We start from the raw sequence: 18,781 nt of genomic DNA on the forward strand, positions 1-18,781 counted from the left end.
TTTCTTGATCATTTAGACTCAAAATCTAGCTTGGTTAATCATAACTCATAAGCCATTTAGTAGATGCTTTGGTATTTGCTTTTACTTGTTAAGGCTGAAAAACAATCTAATCCATTTTGATTTTTTTTATTTGATCACTAATTGTACATGCTAAATTCCTCAAACAACATCTAATAACTATTAAGATTCAAATGAGCACAATGTCTTATTCATAGGATTTTTTTTATTGGACATGCTAAAATCATTAATTGTACATGCTAAAAGGATCATGTTAATTGATACTTCTTACATATTTGATATGATCATTAACATTTGATGTTTGATATTTCTTACATATGATTAGTGAAATTGAAAATAAATTATATATGTTTTTACATGTAAAATTAATTGTATAATTAGTTTATTTTTATTTGATTTTTTCTATTTTTTTAGATTTTTTGAGAATTTATTGAATTTTTTAATATTTTTCTCAAGATTTTGCCAAAAAAACTCAGAAATATTCATAAAGTTGAAAATCTCCCGTGAAATTCACAACCGAGAAATTGCCATTTTAAACTTTTGTCACTATGCTCCCACCTAATAGAAGGTTTAATTTTTCAAAAAAAAAAATTGAGTTTTTTTGGTTGATTAGACCCAATAGATAGGATCACTATGCTTTTTTTTAGTAGAAAGCATATAGGTTTGGATCATGTGATTTGTGACTATGATATACATATAGGTTTTTTAAGATCTTTAAAAATCAACGGACGATAATATACCAAAATTGATAATTTAAAAATCTATTTTTTCTCTGAGTCCAAGGCATAATTATTATCAAATAAACCTTGCTAAATGCATCTGTCAAGTCTGGGTGCTCCATCGCAGCATTACTCATTATAGTTTCCACTAGATGTGTGTGGGTGCTCCATCGCAGCATTACTCAAAGCTTGGTTGCCAAAAAGCCACATCATTTGGAGTACTACTGCAACTGCATTTGAATAGAAGGAAGCGGAATTAAAAAACCATTGTTAATGAGTTTGGCGATGTCGGCAACAGTGGTAAATAAAATTGTTGCTGCGCGCAGGTGGTGCAAAAGAAAGGGACTTGCATATCAATTAGATTCGAAATATCACAAGATTTGGTGTGTGTGAGAGAGAGATTGTGGGGTTGGCATGCTTAAATGTTTGTGTAAAAGATAAGAAAACATGCTATGCTATGCTATGAAAAAATCTGGAAGAAAGAAACATTTTTTTAAAGAAAATAATCATTTAATTGTCATAAGAATAGTCGTTACATCGCATACATAGGGGATGAGGTGTCACCTTAAGGCCAAGTAATACAAGCACTCCAAGAAGTCCTCTCATCGCCACGGACAATTGAACTTGAGAGATCAATCATGTTCAAATCTGAATCAGACCATTTCAATTTGCATCTTTGTCTTAGCTCCCATAGTATCATGCCAAGGATGACCCCTATCGGTTTGGAGCATCCATTGAATGTTCCATGTTCCTCTCCAACCAGATACAAATTAACATTGATATTCAACATGCATAAATAGCGTGAGGGAAAAATCATTATGAAAGTGACATTCATAAAGATTAACAGCTACAAGCCTAAATATGAAAACTACCTATAATTCATAGCAAGAAATATCTAAAATGGTACATGTCACATGCAAAATACTCCAATAAAGGCCTGTTATGAGGGCATGCACATCTGAACATTTGTCCCAAAACAATATTGGTACATGTCACATGCAAAATCCTCCAAAGAAGGCCCAGTAAAAGATGTGCATAATCTAAGAGCAAAGTTGAAAGAAAACCAGTCAACCTTGGCTAGCTGATTTTCTAGCAAATTGTGATTAGCCGGTATAGTAAATCATAAGCACAGATGATTAATCACAAATAAATATTAAAATATCTTGCAGAATTCGGTAGGCCAAATGAAAATTCATATGAAAGAGTTGAATGAAGAAGAGATGATCTTAATTGATTTTGAATGATAATTGTGATAGTGGCGCCTAACAGGAAAACTGGTCATAGACTCATTCCCAACCATTAATGTATGCAACTAGCATACACACCCTAAACTATGCTTAAAACTAAACTAAAGGAATCCTAATGAGGAAGTGATGCACGACCTGTCTTAAGGAGTTAAATTTCTAAATGAATGCAACGTGTCATAAACAGTTATATTCTAATGCATGCAACGATAATCACCACAACAACAAGGATACCCTAATGACAAAAAAATCTTATGGGCTGAATTTTGAAAACCTATTTAGGCACTCAATCGATCTGAAATTAATCTCCAAACATGTGAAAACATGATATTAAACTAATCTAAGAGTGTATAAAAAAAATTCAGATTCATTCAATGCATTTAAGCTCGTTGAGGCGTTTCATCAAACACTTGGTGAGCACCTCAAAAACAGAATTTTGACAAGGTTTTTTTTCTAATTGTTTTCAACACAAAAAATCATGAAAATACAATAAATCCATGTCCTGACAAACCTTCTGTCAATTAATCATCATATTCAATAAAGAACAAGCTTAAGTACATGAAAACTAACAAATACACAAGGTATCTCTAACTGACAAGTCTGTCCGAACAATGCATTCGATGAATAATTAGATTTTCAAGCAACACACTTCAAACTTAATTCTTGATACTCAATCACAAAAATGGCATTGATTTAATGGAAAATAAGGTTCAAAACATAATGCAAATCAGTTGCAAAAATAGTAATTGAAACAACAAACCGAATAAAATGGGAAAGAGGGTGACAGCCAATGAGTGATCCATGCTCAAGGTCTAGACAGTCGTTCCACAATCACCAGAAAAAGATAAGGAGAAATCATGTCCCCTGGTCGAATACCTCTAGTGCTGGAAAATTTTTCCCATCAACTCCATTAACTATAGGAAAAGAGACACAAAACATGATCCTATGAACCCATAGTGGATGAAAGCCCTGTAAGAAAGTGAAAAATACGCTACAACAAATGTCTCTCAACAAGTTCTCACAAATACACCATAAGAACCACAAAGGTTCACAAAGAGAACTTAAGAATACACACAACCCGAAACGGGTATAAAAATGAAAAATAAACAATTTTATTGATTTGAGATAAAAACCCAAAACAAGAGTAAGTCTTTACAAGGGGAATAGCCCCATATTTATAGAGAGGTAGAGAGAAGCCTTAAGAGAGTTGTTGGACTCTCCAACGGCTCTAATAGCCAACAGCTCTTTTTGGTTTTACCTTTTTGACTTGGTCAAAAAGGTAAAGGCCAAATCAGTCCAATGATGGACTGGTTTGGCTAATTCTAGTTGTATTTTAACTAGAATTAATTAAACGAAAAATCCTAACTTACGGTTGGATAACCGAAAGTTTGCCTAAGAGAAAGTGAAACCTAAGAGCAGCGAGAGGCTTGGTGAAGAAATCGGTCAGCTGATATTCTGAAGCAACATAGGGAAGATTGATGGTGCCACGTAAAAATTCCTCTCGAACATAATGGCAATCCATTTCTATATGCTTGGTGCGTTCATGAAATGTCTGATTGCTTGCAATATAGATAGAGCTCTTGTTGTCACAACACAGATTTGATGCTTTTGGACTTTCAACTCCCATATCGGAAAGTAGACATCGAAGCCAGACTAATTTCATAGTAGTTGTAGCCATTGCCCTATATTCAGCTTCAGTTGATGAGAGAGAGACCTTTTGTTGCTTCTTACATCGTCAAGACACCAAGGATTCTCCCAAAAAGACACAAAAACCTGTAGTTGAGTGGCGGTCATTTGGATCACCACCTCAATCTGCATCAGTATAAGCAAGCAATTCTAAGTTAGAGGAAGCGGATAAAAATAATCCTCGAGAAATAGAATTTTTGATATATCTAATAATACGCAAAACTGCTCCCATATGAACAAAAGTTGGAGCATGTTGAAATTGACTGGCTTTATGGACCGCATGTGTAATGTCAGGTCTTGTGATAGATAGATACGATAGAGCCCCAACAAGTTGCCTATACGGAGTCGGATTCTCGAGTGACTCTCCATCATCAATCTTCATTTTGACATTCACAATCTCAGGAGTATCAACATGTCTTTCATCTGAAATACCTGACCGGGCAACAGTATCTAATGCAAACTTAGATTGAGTTAGCAAGTAACCTCTAGGTGAGTAGGCAACTTCTATACCAAGAAAATATTTCAAAAAACCTAAATCACTCATTTCAAAATGTGTTTTGAGAAATTTTTTAATATCATAAACTCCCTGTTTATCACTTCCAGTGATGATCATGTCGTCAACATAGAGTAGAAGGATGATAATACCTGCATCAGAATTCTTAACAAACAAAGTTGTGTCAGTAAGACAAAATCGAAAACCAAAATCAAGCATAATCTTACTAAACTTATCATACCAAGCTTTTGGAGCTTGCTTGAGACCATATAAAGCCTTGTTTAGACGAAGTGTTTTCCCTTTAGGTATATTCATTCCTGGTGGTGGGTCCATGTATACTTCTTCAGCTAAAGTTCCATTTAGAAAAGCATTTTTAACATCCATTTGAAAGATATGTCATCCCTTTATTGATGCAAGAGCTATTAGGATTCTAACAGTGGTCATTCTAGCTACTGGGGCAAAGGTCTCTTCATAGTCTATTCCATATTCTTGGGAGTATCCTTTTGCCACCAACCGGACCTTGAATCTTTCAAGAGTGCCATCACTCTTGGTTTTCACCTTGTACACCCAGCGACAACCAATAGGTTTCTTGTTGTTTGGAGGATGGTCTTGAATGGTCCAAGTATTTGCTTTTTCTAAGGCTTCTAATTCGACTTTCATAGCCTTGACCCATTCTGGTTGATCCTTGGCTATATCATAACTGGGAGGTTCTTCATAGGAATGAATTAGAGCAATAAAGGCTTGATGTTTTGGTGAAAAAGACTGATATGACACAAACTTTGCAGGAACCCTCGAGATCCTAGTGGATTTTCTAGATGAAGAGGCAGATTCGTGTTCCCTTGTGTATTTATTCAGGGCACACTGTCTTTCTAAATTTCCTCGTCTAGAGTATTGAATACAATCTTGACTATTTCTATGAGGATCAGAATCAATCACATCCATCTGATCATCTAGATCAATTTCTCTTTCACTATCCTTTGGAACTAGATCCAACAAGAAGGAATACTCATCTATTTCAGTAGAATTTTTGTTTTCAAAAAAACTTTCATTTTCTAGAAAGCATACATTCCTTGAAACGTATAACTTGTTTTTAAGGTCAAAACATCTGTATCCTTGTTTATTATTTGCATATCCTAAAAAAGTACAGGGTATAGCACGGGGAGAGAATTTATCATTCTTATCTGTAAAAACAAAGCACTTGCACCCAAACACCCTCAGTCTAGAATAATCAGGTTTTTGTTTATAAAGCTTTTCAGTAGGAGAAATATTCTTTATGAGGATGAAGGCATCCTATTAATAAGATACACATCAGTTAAAATAGCTTCGGCCCAAAAAACTTTAGGAACTTGATGTGTGATAAGTAGTGTTCTAGTTGTTTGTATAATGTGTCTGTGTTTTCTCTCAGCTAACCCATTTTGTTGAGGGGTATAGGGACAAGATTTTTTGTGTGAAATTCCATGTGAGTTCAAATATTTTTTAAATTCAGTTGATAAAAATTTCCCCCCTGAATCAGTGCGAATATTGAAATATCATTCTTAAATTGATTTTTTACCATATTATGAAATATTTGAAAAAAAAGAGAACACTTCAAATTTGTGTTTGAGAAAGTAAATCCAGGTATATCGTGTAAAGTCATCCACGAAAATTACATAGTATAAAAACCCACCTTTTGACGTAACTGGTGCAGGACCCCAAACATCAGAGTGAATTAATTCAAGTGGTCGAGTGGAGACAAAAGTTCTTTCTTGAAATGCTAGTCGTTTCATTTTTCCAAGAATACATTTTTCACAAGTGAAAGTTTCAAAATTACAAATTTTTTTCATGTTTGGAAAGTACTGAAGCTTGGATATACAAGGGTGACCAAATCTTTGGTGTAAAAGATCCAAGCCTACTTTTTGAACATTGCAGCATAATGTTTTCTTGGGTAATTCCAAAAAATCCATGTAATATAAGCCTCCTTCTCTATGGCCTTCCCCAATCAGCTTCCCTGACTGGTGATCCTGTACTTGACAATCATGAGAAGAGAAGGAAACATTACACCCATGATCAGTTAATTGAGAAACAGATAAGAGATTTAGATTAAGTTTGGGGATATATCTAATCTTTGGAACACAAAATCTTTTTGAGTTTGAGAGTTATTTTCGAAATTTCCTATTCCTTTTATCTCAAGGGATGTTCTATCCGCAGTAAAAACACTCGATCCACTTGAGTCATAACAATGCGACAGTAATTTTAAATTTGGTGTCATGTGAAAAGAAGCACCAGAGTCAAGAAGCCATAGGGGTTTACCTGGATCGGAGGTGCCAACAGAAGAGATCATAACTCCAGCTGAGGGAGAAGTTCCTTTAAGAAGAGGTTGTAGAGCCTCCACCAGCTGAGACAGGGACATGTTTCCAATGGATGTCTCATTTGATTCTTTTGATTCAACAACAGCTACCTTCTTCTCATAAGATTTTTTCAACTTTGGACAGTAAGTTTTAACATGTTCGGGTTCATGACAGTAATAACAAATAACTTTTCTCCTTTCAAAATCGCCTCCTTGCCTTTCATTGTTTATTCTCCCAATATATGGAGGTTTGTATGTGCGAATGTGATTACCTAGTCTAGATACAGCTAAAACTGTATCATCATCGCTTTTGTCGACTCGTTTCTTGAGTCTATTTTCTTCCATACTTAGCTCTTCAATGGTACCTTCAATAGAGGGAACATTTCCCCGATGTAGAAGAGCGGACTTGGTTGATTCAAATTCGGGTCTCAACCCATTTATAAATTGAAAAAAATGCTCCGCATTTACTTGATTTTGGCGAAGCTCAATGTCTTGTGGACAATGCCACTTTGGTTCAAGAAGAGCCAACTCTTCCCATAGTTCGGATAAGCTATTGTAGTATTCTCTAATACTTCTCTCTCTTTGAACCATATTTTAAACATTTTCTTATAAGTTACATATATGAGCAATATCTTTAAGAGAATACATTCTCTTAAGATATTCCCACGCATCATTAGCATGTTCAAATTATGCGAGACTTGAACACTTCTTTATGTCTACACTAGAAATTAGCCAAGACATGATCTTGGCGTGACCCATTCTCCATTCTTTCAATTCCTTTTCATATGTGGAGATGGCCTTAGTTTTTTCCACCTCCGAAAGAGGTACTTCTCTTCCACCTTCTTCTTTAGTGAGCGTTAGTTTAGGTTCCTTATCGGTTCCATCAACTAAGCCCCATAGACCCTTTCCCCAAATAAGATGCTTCATGATTGAAGCCCATGTTACATAGTTTGAATCGTTGAGTTTTATGGACTTAATGGTGACATTATCATTGTCATCCATTTTACAAGCTTGGGAATGAGAGGGGAAGAAGAAAAGCAAGTGGGAAGAGGAATATTTTAACCACAAAGATCGAAAATAAGTAGCCTTCCACGCCCTTCAAGGCTACACACAAGCACTCCTTCAAAGAGACTTCACTTTCTTGAAGAGTAGTTGCATGGCACGCTTCCCAATACACGTCCACCGACCTGGCTCTGATACCATGTAAGAAAGTGAAAAATATGCTACAACAAATGTCTCTCAACAAGTTCTCACAAATACACCATAAGAACCACAAAGGTTCACAAAGAGAACTTAAGAATACACACAACCCGAAACGGGTATAAAAATGAAAAATAAACAATTTTATTGATTTGAGATAAAAACCCAAAACAAGAGTAAGTCTTTACAAGGGGAATAGCCCCATATTTATAGAGAGGTAGAGAGAAGCCTTAAGAGAGTTGTTGGACTCTCCAACGGCTCTAATAGAGCTGTTGGGGAGTCCAACAGCTCTTTTTGGTTTTACCTTTTTGACTTGGTCAAAAAGGTACCTTTTTGACTAGTCAAAAAGGTAAAGGCCAAATCAGTCCAATGATGGACTGGTTTGGCTAATTCTAGTTGTATTTTAACTAGAATTAATTAAACGAAAAATCCTAACTAGAAAGGAGATAAAACATTACATGTCTATGAGATTACATATGAGATATTATATGAGATTACATATTTTAACAAGCCCAATTGAAGTAAATAATTCTCAAAAAAAAATAATTTACCATATCATAAGCTTTTGGAGAGGTCCAACTTAATACAAATAGCAGGAGTACTCTCATTATAGAGTCAACAATGCGGACCAAGTCCCAAGTGAGCACATCAGCCATGTGGGACTCACCATTGGGCACCCCTTCATTTAATGCGAGAAATAAAAGCAAGTGGGATCCACATGGGTGTCCCCTCTAGAAGCCTCCATAAAAGACATGTGGGCCCCACCCAGTTGGCACCACCCAAGGGCCATGAAGCCCCCCTCAAGAAAGTCGTGTAGACCTTTGGACTCCCTCCTTAATGAGCCTTGGAAGTCTGAGTGACTCTTGTGAGTTGGGTCATCATTAAGTGACTTAGGAAAGGTATTACCTAAGTAGGGAAATAGGCAATACCTAAGCAGGTGTTATTAATTTAATTATGCTTTGATAATTGTAATGATTTTATGAGAGCTCGCTTGACCTATAAAAGAGGCTCATCTTGGATGTTGGGGATATGAAATAGAATTAGAACTCTCTCTCTCTCTCTCTCTCTCTCTCTCTCTCTCTCTCTCTCTCTCTCTCTCTCTCTCTCTCTCTCTCTCTCTCTCTCTCTGAGAGCCCATATCCCCTGAATCGTTCACCAGGGCTCTTCTCTACATCAACTAAAAATGGTTTAAAACTTGCTTGGGTCTAAAATTGCCTAAGTACCAAGAAGTAGGATCACTTCTACTTAGTGTTGGTGTGTATTGCATCAACATTATGGAGGACTTGACCCAACTCAGCCTTGTATCTGGAACCTTGGCCAACCCTGGACAAACCATATCCTTCCCAAGCCTTAGAACACTCACCCTAAAATGTATAAGTCATTGGAACCCCTTCCTTAAGCCCCTCTCAAAACTTAACCTCTCATAAATCCCAACTTGTCCAGAATAACTAATGCATGCTAGCAGTGGAATGCGGGTAATTATGAGCTTCAGATAAACACTCTAAGGACAAGCTTTTGTATGGGGAATTCAATGTAAAACTAAATCATAAATTGGGCAAAATTCTTGGTTAAGGAATTTCACCAAATACTTGGTGTGAAGGTTCCACAAAGTTCAGAAACCAAGTTCAATAAGTGCAACCACGAAAACCCAAATATGCATACAAATTTATCAACGCAGAATCAAACAACCATGAATCAAATATGAAAATAAAACCAAGCTACTAACAAAATCCCCAAACTCAGCCACATGACCCAATGGAACAACAAGCACGTTGAGGGCAGGAAAGGCATAGAGGGACTCAAACCGTAAACAGTTCAAGCAAGGAAAGGGGGTTTGACTGATGGTGATGGGGGGTGACAGCTCCGGCATCACATGTTGGTCGACAGTCTCCGCTCCAACAACACATGGGTCTCACCTACGCAAGGTTAAGCAACCTGGTCGCTTCTCGCACAATAGCTCTTACGTTACAAGCTGCTCACATGAGGTGGAATGGGTGGGGAGAGGGGCGTCCCTTCTTCACTCCAACGTCTTCTTCTCAAGGGAGATTTCAAATGGTAGCAACAAGATGGCCTCCTCTTCACCGTGTTTTCTTCTTCTAACTGCAAGAGAGGGGTGGACTTTGAGACACCGCCCAAAGACCCCAATGGAACGGGTCTTTGGTCATAATGGCTAGAAGGCACAAAAAATGGGCCAGTTGGATCCAAAGCCCAAACCTGCCCAAGAGGGAATGGGTCCAGCATGGCTAGGTTTAAACAAAAATTTAAATAAAAAAAATACCTGTAAATCCCACATACACCTGCCAGAAGACCAAATAGATCCTAACTGGCCTCTAGAGTTAATATCCGAATCCACCAGCAAAATTTGGATAAACCTAAAATGTAAACTTTTAAGCTACAAAAATTATAGAAAATCGAGAATAATATCTTGAATCTACAACATGATTTTTGGACCAAAATAATGTTTATTTTCTCTAAAATAAAATTCAGAAGTTTCTAAAAATATGTGTTTTGGCCTACGGGCTTGGTTTAAGCTTTATGTGAATGTGTCTTCGTCACATTCTCCTCATGATCAAAAAAATGCATTGCATCACCTAAAATAGCCAAATCATATGTATGCCGTCTTTTTCTCCTAGCTACTTCATTGAAAATATATGTATCGGTAATTTATTAGTTACCATAAACAACACTGTATTTTCAATATGACAACAAGTACCTAACGACTCAATAGGCGTTTTAGATTCCTACATCGATGCTTGTGATGATATTAGTCTAGAATTTTTCATTTATTGAAAATTGAATAATAAGTTAAAACCTAAGTGATATATAAGAAAAAAATCAAATTTACCATGCACACACTAAATAGATTACAAAATGAGGAATTAAAATGTAAAACCCTTAAATTCTAAATCATATAAAAGAAAAAAAATAGAATTAGCATGCATTCACAGAATAAACTACATAATTAAAAATTAAAATGCGAAAGCCCTAAAATCTAAATCATACATGAGAAAAAAATAAAATTAGCATGCATTCACAAAATAAATTATATAATTAATAATTAAAATGCAAAACCCCTAAAATCTAAATCATAATTAAAAAAATTGGATTAAGCATGCATTCATTCAATATATTTCTAAATTAAAAATTAAAATGCAAAACACCTAAAATCTAAATCATACTTAAAAAAAATTGGATTAAGCATGCATTGACTCATATATTTTAAAATTAGCAATTAAAACACAAAACTCCTAAAATCTAAATCATACCTAAAAAAATTGGATTAAACATGCATTCACTAAATAAATTATAAAATTAGCAATTAAAATGCAAAACCCCTAAAATTTAAATTGTACTTCAAAAAATTCAGATTAAGCATGTATTCACTTAATATATTTCTAAATTAGCAATTAAAATATAAAATCCCTAAAATCTAAATTATAATTGAAAAACAAATCAGATTAAGCATGCATTCAATAAATAAAACTCTAAGTTAACAATTAAAATGCAAAAACCTTAAAATCTAAATCATACTTGAAAAAAAATTGGATTAAGCATGCATTCACTTTATATATTTTTAAATTAGCAATTAAAATGCAAAACCCTTAAAATCTAAATCATACTTAAAAAAAATGGATTAAGCATGCATTCATTAAATAAATTATAAAATTAGCAATTAAAGTAAAAAAACCCTAACATTTAAATCATACTTGAAAAAAAAATCAGATTAAATATGCATTCACTCAATATATTTTTAAATTAGCAATTAAAATATAAAACCCCTAAAATTTAAATCATACTTGAAAAAAAATCATGTTAAGCATGCATTCACTAAATAAATTATAAAATTAGCAATTAAAATGCAAAACCCCTAAAATCTAAATCATACTTTAAAAATAAATCATATTAAGCATGCTGATGATGATAGTTAGGGCTTGCGACATACAAAATTAGGCACACAACATGGTGGATGTTGGCCGTAATGTGATAAATGGCAAATGAAGCCCTACGTCGATGAATTTCGTCTAGTAGGTTCAATGACAACTAAATAGTGCACAGATGGAAGGGAGGGTAATCGACCAAGGGTTCCACAAGAACTTAGCTCCAGCAATGGCCGACCAAGATGTGTGAACAAGTAGCACCCAATGGCAATGTTGATCCACTTGGGTTCAGCCATGATTCATTATTTGACCCTCTCACTTTCTCACTTAGGCGTTTCACTTCACACAAGGAACACACACAAAGGAAAAGGGGTTTCTAAAAATATTTGTTTTTCATTCCAAAACACACATTTCCATAAGGATACATGGGGTAAAATTGAAAATGAGAGAAGGGAAAGACATGGACACTCCCAACATCCACCCACTTGCAATTAAAATGTACCTACTTTGACTTCAACAACTTTAATAAAAATATTAAAACAACTACCTATTGTCATGCACCTGACACTTACCTAAAGCCTACTTGGAAAGACGTGGCACCGCCCCATGTAGCTAATGGGGGCCTTAGTCCCAATGGGTTGGCTGGATTCAAAATGGACCTCGCTGGATCTAAACCTGCCCAAGGGTGCGTCTAGTTAGGCCGAGACAAAAATCACACAAAAAATATATAAAAATACAAAAAATTAAAAGAAAAATCCTAAATTAATTTTCAAATGAATCTTCAAAAGCACTGGCTTTTACACATGAATCAAGATAACACAACTCGATGTATCACATGCATATATTAAATATATTTCTAAATTAGCAATTAATATACAAAACCCTCAAAATATAAATTATACTTAAAAAAATTGAATTAAGCATGTATTCACTAAATAAAACCCTAAATTAGAAATTAAAATGCAAAACCCCTAAAATTTAAATCATACATGAGAAAAAAATAGAATTAGCATGCATTCACAAAATAAATTACATAATTAAGAATTAAAATGCAAAACCCTTAAAATCTAATTCATACTTGAAAAAAATGGATTAAGCATGCATTCACTCAATATATTTTTAAATTAAAAATTAAAAATTAAAAATTAAAATATAAAACCTCTAAAATCTAAATCATACTTGAAAAAAATGGATTCAACATGCATTTACTAAATAAATTATAATATTAGCAATGAAAATGCAAAACCTTTAAAGTCTATTTCATACATGAAAAAAAATTGGATTAAGCATGCATTCACCCAATATATTTATAAATTAACAATTAAAATACAAAATCCCTAAAATCTATTTCATACTTGAAAAAAAATCAGATTAAGCATGCATTCACTCAATATATTTTTAAATTAACAATTAAAAGACAAAACCCCTAAAATCTAAATCATACTTGAAAAAAATTGGATTAAGCATGTATTCACTTAATAAAATCCAAAATTAGTAATTAAAATAGAAAACCCCTAAAATCAAAAATTACAAAAATTGGAAAAAAATATCTTGTTGGTGGTGGCAAGTGGTAGGAGAAAGTGCCAACGGTGGCGATGGTGGTCGATGAACATAGAGAGAGTGAGAGAAAGAAGGAGAGACAAGGAGGAAAATAGAGAGAGAGGGAGATGTTGACAACAGTGATCGTTGGTGAAAACAGCGAGAGGGAGGGAGAGAGAGAGCATAGGACCTGTATGGAGAGGTTGTCGATGGTGGTTGCCAACAGTGGCAATGGTGGTCGCCGATAGTGGTGGTGAACATAGGGTGCAACAGAGAGAGGGAGAGAGAGCATGAGTGGGGCTTCCAAAAGTTGATTTTTTTAAACCCCCATTTGTTTACTGGTGCACATTTTATGTGCACGAGAAAAAATATTATTTACTTGCACAACAAGTAGATGCACCAATAAAAAACTTTTTCTGATGCACTTTCTTTGTGCATGAGGGAAAATTTATTATATTGGCAGCCTATGTTTGGCACCAGTATAACTTACTTTTTCACTGGCACTAAGTATATTAATGCCAATGAAAAGGATCATTTACTGGTGCGCCAAGGGGCACATGCCACTAAAGATGTTATTTCTTATAGGGAATAAAAATAAGATTCTTATCCATGCACCTGTAGACGCCCCAATTTTGACCTAGCTGTCTTCGGCCAAGAGTCATATCTCAAATGCTAGTTGTCCCTAGCCTTTTATGAAGCACTTGACTTCCATTGTACTTTTGGCCGACAAAATGATATCTTCAAGATTTTTGTCAAAAATATGCATTAAACTAGAGGTCTTAATTTTCAAACGGGATAAAAATCAGGTTATCTGACACTAGAATAGAAAGTTATTGTAAGACCCACTGTATTTCTGAGGAAATTTTATGTGAAATATATTTCCGTGTTAGAAATATCTTGTTTGCTCGCGAGTATTGCTCGTAAATTTTGCGTATATTGTTTTCTGAGGTTCTGAATCGCGTAAATTTGCTTTATGAGGCGATTTAGGGCAAACCACGATGAATTGAACCCCGACATTTTTATACTTGATTTATATTATATCTAATTGTACTTACTCCAAATTTGGAGCTTAAACAAGAAAAATATCTTGTTATTTCATGTATTTTGACGAAAAATGGTATATCGATAAATACGAGTCATAGCGAGGCCCGAATTCGTCGAAATTAGAAATCTAAATACTTAATATTAAAATTTAGTTCTTAATTCATGAAAATAATTTGGAAATAAAACATTTGAATTAATTAAAACCTATCTAATTAAAAATGAAGCAAATGGGTTTTAAATAAAGTGATTAGTAATTTTCACAAAACCTAAAGGTGGCTTTTTCAAAAAGTTTTGAAAAGAGATTGTTTTGGGAATTATGAGAGGTGGTTGGCATGGGCCCCACCTGATCCCATGGATATTAAAAATAAAAACATATTGGTATTTAAAAAAAACTCACTTTGTAATAGAATTTTGAAAAGCATGTAAAAAATAAAAATTGAAGGCTCACTTTGGCATTTCAAAAGGTAGGTGGGCAAAGGCCCATGATTTTGGGAGGGTTGGGCGCCCCTTAGGGGGTAGGCCCTAATCTCATTTAATTCCACCCAAACAAAAAAAATAATATATAAAATTTTAAATTTAAAAAAAAATTGGGTTTCCTTTGGTTGGCTTGGCTTTGACAAGTCAAAGCCGACCACTCCCCTTGAATCAAGGGGAGTGGTTGGGGGTCAGCCCCTTGACCCTCCCCCTTGACTTCTTAGACTCTAGGGAGGGAATTAGGGAGGATCCTCCATCCCGCTCTCTTCTTTCCCCACCCTCCATCCATCTCTTCCCCCTTTTTAAGTGGAAAAAGGGATGAGAGAGAGGGTTGACACCCTCTCTCCCTTCTTCCCCACGTTTTCCTCTCTTTCCCTAGTGGTGTGTGTGTGTGTGTGGGGGGGGGGGGGGGATTTGCAGCAGCCCTCCAGCTGAAGAACCCCAGCTCCACCTCCTCCGTCTTCTCCACTCCAAGGTGAGATGATCCTCCCCCTTACTTTGCTCTTTTTTTTGGATTAAGCATGAATGGCTAAGGCATGGAGTCAGTTTGCACTTGCAAGGTGCAAACCGATCAACGATGGCTCCATGCCACAATTGTGCTAAGCAAGCACTTGACTTGCATTCCTTCCTTTTTCGTCTAGAGGTCATTGATTTCATAAGTATGGGTTTTTGCCCCCTTCATGCTGGATTTTTCTTGGTTTCGGTAGGAACACCCCTTGAGGGGGGGGGGGGGGATGGATTTTTTTTGTGGGTTGCTGGGTTGGTCTCTTTCATAGCTAGCCCAGCCCCTTATGGGATTTCGTTGAGCCCCACACCCCGTTTGGCTTGCTGCAACCCTAGCAGCAAGGACCCAGACCCACTTGGGAGTCCCACTTTTGAGTGGGGTCCCCCCCCCCCATGTTGTTGTGCAACATAGACAAACCAGGTGCTTATAGCACCCGGGTACAGCCTTGGGCGCACCCACCATGTGGTGCGTTGGAGCTCGTTTGGGCCTGGTCTAGACCCATGGCTAGGTCTAACCAGGGGGTACAGAACACCCCCCCCCCCAGCATACCCTACAGTTTTGACCCAACAGGGTCCAGGTCTTGGTTTTTAGTGTGGCGCCACCCAACTTGGGTGATGTGCGCCCCACCTCTCTTGGGCACACCCACTTATGGGCGCAGGCCCTGGTCTGGGCCCACTCTCTAGGTCAGACCAGGGGGGTACATAGCCCAGCTTGCAGGCCCTCCCCCTTTGGCTCAGCACGGTTTGGACCCACCAGGTCCAGACCATGTGTTTTGGTCATCATCACCCAACCGGGTGCTGGACCCTCCTTTGGGCGCCCTTTTGGTGTTGGTGCGAGCCCACCTGGTGCCTTGGTCTAGGCCCACCTTTAGGTCAGACCAGGGGCACCTGTGGGGCATACCCTCATGTGCCCCTGCCTCATTAAGCCCAGCTGGGCCTGGACCTACAGGGTCCAGGCCAAGCTGGTTGGCTTGACTTACCCAGCTGGGCCTTTGGGCTAGTCGCACCCCATGTGGGTGTAGGCTAAGCCCAACACCCTGGTCCGAGCCACCTGGGTTCAAACCAGGGGCTCTCCCATGACCTAGCTGGGTGTGGTCACTGTTGGCCCAGACCCTGCTAAGGGGTCTTGGCCCAGTTCTTTTGGGCCTAACTTAGTGGAGCCCACAATGGGCTCCCCTTCTTGCTTAGCCGGGTGCAAGTGCACCTGGGTGAGTCAGGGGTTTGGCCATTAGGCCAGTGCTACATCCCCGCAACACTTGGTCTACACGTAAGGTGCATGCCAAGCTTGACTTGGGCTCAGTGGCTCAGTCAAGCAGCAGGCCCCCTACGAGCCTTGACTCCCCTTGGCGCCAAAGATCGGCACCGGGTGCTAAGGCGCCCGACAACCCTGCTACCACTTGGGCAATCTTAAGCTGGACCCTGGCTTTTGGTCCAGGCTACAGCAGACTCAGAACTTGTTTCCCTGACTCCGTTGAGCTTCCCGCAGAAGCTCACCTGTGGCGGCAACTGCTCCTCCATTTGTAGCCAACCTACAAAACGGGGAATTAGTGGTAAAGCGAGGAATCTCGCTTATGAGCAACTATAGCATTGCGACCTTGAGCGTCAGATGCTCGTGCCCCGCTGTCACATAGTGACATCGAGGTGGTTGGGCTTGTGACTTGGGTCACGCTACACGCTTGGGTGTATTTTCTTTGTTTTCGTCAGAAGCTCCTGACAGATAGTCTTGTTTGTGGCCCATTTGTGCAGGCAAAAGTGCGGCTACATATTTGGAATTGATAATGTAATTCCAATACGTGTGGAACTTAGTTTAGTCTTGCTCTCGACACTCGTGAGTGTCATTTTTGCGACGATCCTTCGTAGAAGGCTTCGCTATGCGAGTTTTGTCGTGATATGATAGTTGGAATACACATATTTGAAATATATATATTCCAAGCTCTAGACATTCCTCGCATATACAATAGCTATTATATATGCAATTTTGAGCCTGTTCTGCTCAAAATTAGTGATTTATGCCACTTTACATACTTGTTGATGTATCGTCGCTCACAACACGATACTCGTGTGAAATTATGACTTTGTGGTTTTCCTTGTTTTTGCACTTGCACTTTGGCACAACCTGACACGTATGTCACTAGCTTTGGTTTGTCGAGTACTTCTTATTTGGCTCACATTCGTATATCAAGGGATATACTGCGCATCGGAGGCGTGCTCTACACTCGACTTGACATACCCTTGAAAAAATTAAAAACAATGTAGGGTATGACATTGTTGACCTGTTGAGGTTCTCGGACTCGGTTGGAGTCTCCAGACAATGGCCCGGGTTCGTGAGAGAGTGCTCACGTGTTGTGTTACCCTAGACATAAAATGAAAATGGTGTTGGAATCGTCTTCATAGACGATATGCTCTTTTGTGGCCATGTGAGGCTGAGCACGTGGATGGGCAGGCCAAGTCCTCGTTTGCGTACCCCGCGGGGACCACGAGGCACAACTACCTCTAGATGAGGTATGACTTGAAGAATGAGTCTAAATAAGATAAACCTGTCGCGCCCATTCACAGTTTGGTCACCCAAAGAGAGGGTGAATGGTACAGCCCTGAGTGACATGTCGTTACTACGACCCGTTCTTTTGAGGAGCTAAAGTGCCTTTTGACCTCTAGTCACTCAGAGTTAGGGAGGTCGAGGTTACCCTCTTCAGGGACCTCTACTACTGCAGTAGTATGGATTGCAATCCATTGCCTCTGCGAAAGGTTTCTTCTAGTTGTGTGTTGCCCGCAGGTGGTTTGTCTCAGTCTGTAGCATCCCTGGTTATCACATTAGAAATTGATTAACAGACGTCGGGTGCATGTCTCACAGAATGCGAGGGTTCCTTCGCGTACCCGAAGGAGTAATCAGAAGAACATAAGTACTAACCAAACAGACTGACGTATAATAGTTGGTTACTTGTTTACTTTAGCACTTCTCGTACTTATGTTTAATTGTTGTATTCTGTTTTTTGGTTCTCATTCTATTACTGTAATTGTTACACTTGTTACTTACTTCGTTGTTTTACAGTCTTGTAGCACGTGCACCTACCTGACACACACTTGTACCTTTGTAAATGTTTCTAATTGTTCCATCATACTAGTTGTAGCTTGTTACTTAGCATATCTATATCATGTTGTTTACCTTGTGTTTTTCCATAAAAATGATGATGTATGGATGGTTTATCTCACCAACTCGTAAGAGTACTGACCTCATTTTATGGGGATACAGGTGACGAGTAGTCGCAACGCCATTCGCCGGCGCACAGCAGAAGGCTTGAGACCCACACTTAGCAGAGGATTCTGGCTCTTTCTGGTTTTGGGGTTTGAGGGATTTTTCCTCTCTTTTGAGAGACTGTTTCTTTTTGTAGTACCCAGTCTCATTTTGTAATATTGTAAACATTGTGGTAATGAAATATACCTTGTTTTGACTAGTGGTTTGACTTTCTTACTGTGACTCGCTTAGACTTGCGGCTTTTGTTTTGCCCCGATTTCTCTTTTATACTCCCGTTATTTGTTTTCAAAATGTATATCCTTCAAAAAAAAATTGTACAAAGGTTTTTACAAGGTCGGGGTTTGGGGCGTCACAATTATGATAGAAAATAACTGACTTATTTAGTAAAAACCTTATTTTTTTA

General features: G+C 37.7%; 1 long non-coding RNA gene across 1 annotated transcript; it reads right to left on the reverse strand.

Moving 5' to 3' along the window:
- Nucleotides 1-753: 753 nt before the first annotated feature.
- Nucleotides 754-1,500, reverse strand: LOC149826612 (uncharacterized). The gene is made up of 2 exons (XR_016435093.1): nucleotides 1,302-1,500; nucleotides 754-967 (listed from the first exon to the last, which is right to left on the reverse strand). It is a non-coding gene; the product is annotated as an uncharacterized LOC149826612 (long non-coding RNA).
- Between the last annotated feature and the right edge of the window lie 17,281 nt (nucleotides 1,501-18,781).

This window comes from Nuphar pumila, chromosome 10 (assembly GCF_984573655.1).
Source record: "Nuphar pumila chromosome 10, dmNupPumi1.hap1.1, whole genome shotgun sequence".
Lineage (NCBI taxonomy): Eukaryota > Viridiplantae > Streptophyta > Magnoliopsida > Nymphaeales > Nymphaeaceae > Nuphar > Nuphar pumila.